Genomic DNA, 4874 nt, shown 5'->3' with positions numbered 1-4874 from the left:
CAGTAAAACCCCTCCAAAGTTGATATGAAGAGAGAATGGCTCCTTAGCCCCGCAAGTCCACTCCTATCCTGGACTCCGGCTTCCTCCGAGTCTGCTGATGTGGCAAATGATTAACATATATATGAGAGAAGTTTCACACCTGGGCTTTTAAAGAGTGCTACAGCATGCTGCACAAAGCATTAATATATCTATATATATCTACATATCTACATTATATATATATATGTATATATATATATATATATATATATATATATATATATATATATATATATATATGAGTCCTGCAACTTCTTTGCTCACTCTGATGTTTTGCTTGGAATGAATTGGAAAGGAGAATTAATACAGCACTGTTGTATTCCTTGACCTCACCAGATACAAGGACTTCAGAAGGTGCTTGTTACTTTTCCACATGCACTAAATCTCAGGTAGTGAAGGTCTGGCTACACGGTTCTACCTTATAGTGCTAACCCCTATTGACCTTCTTCCGTTGTTAGAACACCGATTGTGTCATGTTTTTGCTTCCACCTGGTTTGGTGTCCATGCGTTCTTGGTTCTGCCTCCAGATATCACGTCATTCACTGAGATGAATTATTCTGCCTAATGTATGGATGACGCTGCTCCTCCTCTTCCATTTTTTAAAGGACTTGATTCAGCCGTGCAGTTTAGGAACACAGCACAGAGCAATGCACCGCTATCGGCAGAGATGTTCACAAGTTGCTACAGGTGAGGCCGAGTCCAGCTGAGATGTAGAAGGATAGTGGGCCGTTGCTGGTAAAGCAGGCAGCCCACTAGCGACCGGCTTTTTGCTCCAGGTGGTCCACTAGAGGTTTAAAACTAGTTTTACATAAAATGCCACTTTTTCACCTCTCGTCTTCCTCAATCAGTCTTATTGTTCCTGCCGTCGTTCCTTCATTTCCATCTGTCATCATTATTTAATTTATTTATTTTTCAAAATAACTTTAACTGTTTATATTGTAAATACATGTATGCTGAGTAAGTCACAAGACATTTGGATTAAGATTCACGCCTAATCTTAAAATCAATGTAGTTAAAAATGACAACAAACGCTGAAACAAACGATTACATACAATAAAGATTAGAATAACTAAACACACGTGTATACATGGCATTTATTTCTCAGTTGAGGGATATTTTCTTTACTTTTAAAGATTCCCCTCTGTAGCGCCCCTGCTATACTGCCATCTGTATGAAAAACAAAACCATCTGATATCGTGAGCTGATTTAAATCTTTACCATAAATTCAAAAACATACCAAACTTTTAAAAAAGCTTTTAAAAAATGTAGCTATGGGACTTAGAACTTACTGTGTCAAAACGGTTTCTGTATCTCGCCATTGACTCTTGAATGCCATTAGTTTATATGTCAAAATAAAAGGCTTTGTGCATGTAAAGAACTATAATTAGCCTAAATCACCTTATCAGGGGTTAATTAATTATAATTATCAGTTAATATTAAGCTGGACAACACAATGAACTGTACAGCAGACTTGAAGCAAGGCTGAATTCACATTACAGACTCCAGTTCCTACGCTGTAGTAATGATGTGGGCCTGCTCGCTCAGTAGGCAGGACAAACTGTTAGAACAAGTTTTTCGGATTCAGCCCTTCAGTAGCAGCGGTAGGTAGGTTTGCTAATGCTAACGTTAGCAGTTTACACTGGAGTGGACGAGTCTCAGTGCTGAAGACAGATTACAACACTGCCATCTAGTGGTCGGTTTAAGCACAGCACAAAATGAACCGCGACCCGCTACGAACATTTCCATGTAAACTATTCATTAAAAATCAAAACTATGTTTTTAAAAAATCGATACCGTATCACAAAACAAAATATCGTGATACTCAAGTGTATCAATATTTTCTTACACCACATCGGCTGACAGTCCTTGGCTGAAGTGCCCTTGAGCAAGACACCTAACCCCCAACTGCTCCCCGGGCGCTGTGGATAGGGCTGCCCACCGCTTCGGGCAAGTGTGCTCACCGCCCCCTAGTGTGTGTGTGTGTGTTCACTAGTGTGTATGTGGGTGTTTCACTGCACGGATGCAGAGGTTTAATTTCACAGAGACGAATGGTTCTCAATTTTAATTCTAAATGTGGCGCTTAGTTATCCTACAGAAAGAAACAGCACAGACCAGCATGAGTTCCATGTCTCTGTAAGCTGATTTAGGCTGGCTGGTCTGGGGCTACCTTCTCTGGTCATTCAGCAGAGTCATACTGGATGGCCAGTAAGCCAGCATCCAAAACACAACCTATGCTGATCTTTGCTGTTTTTCTAGCCGAGAGACTTAAGCTTGTTTCTGTAATGAAAGGCTCGTTATTTGAACACGTTAAAGCTGAAGCTGCTACAAAGCATTGCTGCACAGTAATGACCGTGCATGACCGCAGCAAACCGGACATGCAAAGGAACAAATCTAAGCTTGGGAATGAAAGGTTTTATTCATTTATCGCATTAAGGTTTGCGGCCCTGACTGTCCGTTTTGTTTTTTTTTTTCCTCCGGCTGAAATTTCACTTTCACCTCACAATCCGAGCCACGTCGCAGGTCAGGTAAGGGTGAGTTAAATTGAGCTGAGAGTCAGTGAACTCGCAACTACAGGGTGACTTGAATCCACGGCTCTGACTAACACTGAATAAAAGCTATAGGAATCAGTTGCTATGCTTAGTTTGCAAAATGCCGGCCCTCTGGCTTCCCTTTATCATTTGCAGTGTAAGCGCTTTTTCGGTGGGATATTCCTATAAAACACTGAAGGCCATCTTATACAGTAAATGTAAGTAGTTAACTAGGCTCCCCGAGAACGACTTGACGCAACATGTTCTGTTTTCAATCTAAGCAGCGCTGGGAGTGAGGTCTAGTACACTGTGTTCCTTCTGCTGATAACAATAGGCGCGCAGAGCATTAACAAAAGGAATACCACAGAACATCATGTAGACACTCTAGCTGAATTCTTTTGTTCCAGACTGAATGTTGACATTCCCCAATGAATGTGATGGTTGCCTTCTCTTTGTGGTCTTCCACAGCCAACATCAGAGACCACCTAGCTGTATCAAAGGCCGCATCAATCAACTGCAACCCGTGGCTTACGTCTGCAGCTTCCTCCTACCCCTGTTTTTCTCACCTCCGTGGAGAGGTGTGTAGCTCTTGCCAGAGGCGATATGGAGAAACAAAAGGAGCTTCGACTTCGAGGGCGCGAGACTTTCTCTCCGGACGGAGTTCTGTAGCTGAACGGTGCACTTGCTGTCGTATTTCACACCAGCCCATCTGGGGCCTTCGGTCTAGACCCCAAAGGCTAACCTGAAGATACGTTCCCTATGTGATCAGATCACAAAGTAAAATGTAGGAGGTGAAAACAAAAAGCTGGCTGGCTCTTTTCTACTTCATTAAAAATCGAAAAGTTCACGCCGCCACTGAGACAGAACTTAGAGGCAACTTTGGGAAGAGTCAGCGAGTTTAGCGGCATATCAGAATAGAGGCACAGCACGACTACATTAAAGAGGTGGGCTTGTTTCTTTTGATCCCCAACCAGGATGAGTTATCATTTCTTTTTTTGGGGTCGGATGAAGGGCTTATTATCATGAAAAAAATCAAATGTATTGAAATAAAAGATTTAGTTGATGTTTTATCCTTATTGTGACGAGCATACTGTGGATTCATCAAACTTTACACTGTAATATTGATGCAACTCAGAGTTACTCATGTCTATAATATGTGTTTTTAGCTCATCTCATACAACTCAGTGCCTGCTGTCATGTAAATACAGCAAATCTGTCTCATATGACATGTAAATATAGAAATAGATAGACTTTTATTGTACTTTATGTCTGGATTTATTTCTATTCTCTATTTTTCTGCATAGTATCTATCTATCTATCTATCTATCTATCTATCTATCTATCTATCTATCTATCTATCTATCTATCTATCTATCTATCTATCCATACTTAAAGAATACTGAGCATCTACATATTTCATTGCATAATTAGCATAATTAGGCCTGTTTAATTGGATTTAGTGCAGCGCTCTTTGTAAAACATTGAATAAAATTCATTTTAGTCATTATAATGATTTTTATTATAGTATTTTTATATTTGGCACTACAACTTCTATTTTGTTTGTTCTACCTTATTAAATCTCAGAAAAATAAAATATCGTGTCTCATGAAAACATCTTAAAGTATCGAGATATAATATTTTTATGCAGTTTTTTCCCCCCGTCCAGAAATATATGGAAGCTAAGCTGTAAAAACAGCCTGTTTGAGTTTGCTGTTTTTGTGATGTCACAAAAACCAACAGAATTTAGCCTTGTCCACTCATACTGAATTTATGAGGAGCGTTTCAGCTCCAAGTGCTTCTTTAATGAGGACCAATACAGAGCAGCCAATCAGGACAGAGCTCATTTCCATAGATCAGTCTTAAAGGTGCAGGAACAAAAACAAATTCTTGTTGTTTTATTCATTTCCGATCTCAAGCTTTCATATCAGGCACGTATTGATATCTTGTGTATTATTAGGCTGATTAGGGTGATCGCTTTGCATCCCATGTAGAGCTACAGAGTTGATCACATTGCCTCCCATATTTTGATAATAAAATGGCTTTTATTTTGAAAAAATGACCAAAGAATTGCACATTTTGTGGATTTTCTAAGTAAAAATAAGTTGACATCCTCTACAGAGAACAAGCCTACAGTCAACTCCAGAACTGTTGGCTATTCTCAAGAACCAAAACAATACATAAGGATATATTTTAAGGATTCTAATGTTCCCTGAAAGTGATTGGAAAACTTGCTTTGCTTTTCCATTTATTGAAATGAAATCATTTCCACATGACTCATATTAATTTAAGAATGGTGCTTTATCAAAA

The sequence above is a fragment of the Pygocentrus nattereri genome, chromosome 8 (genome assembly GCF_015220715.1).
Source record: "Pygocentrus nattereri isolate fPygNat1 chromosome 8, fPygNat1.pri, whole genome shotgun sequence".
NCBI classification, from domain to species: domain Eukaryota; kingdom Metazoa; phylum Chordata; class Actinopteri; order Characiformes; family Serrasalmidae; genus Pygocentrus; species Pygocentrus nattereri.
Note: the sequence above shows the minus strand (reverse complement) of the source record.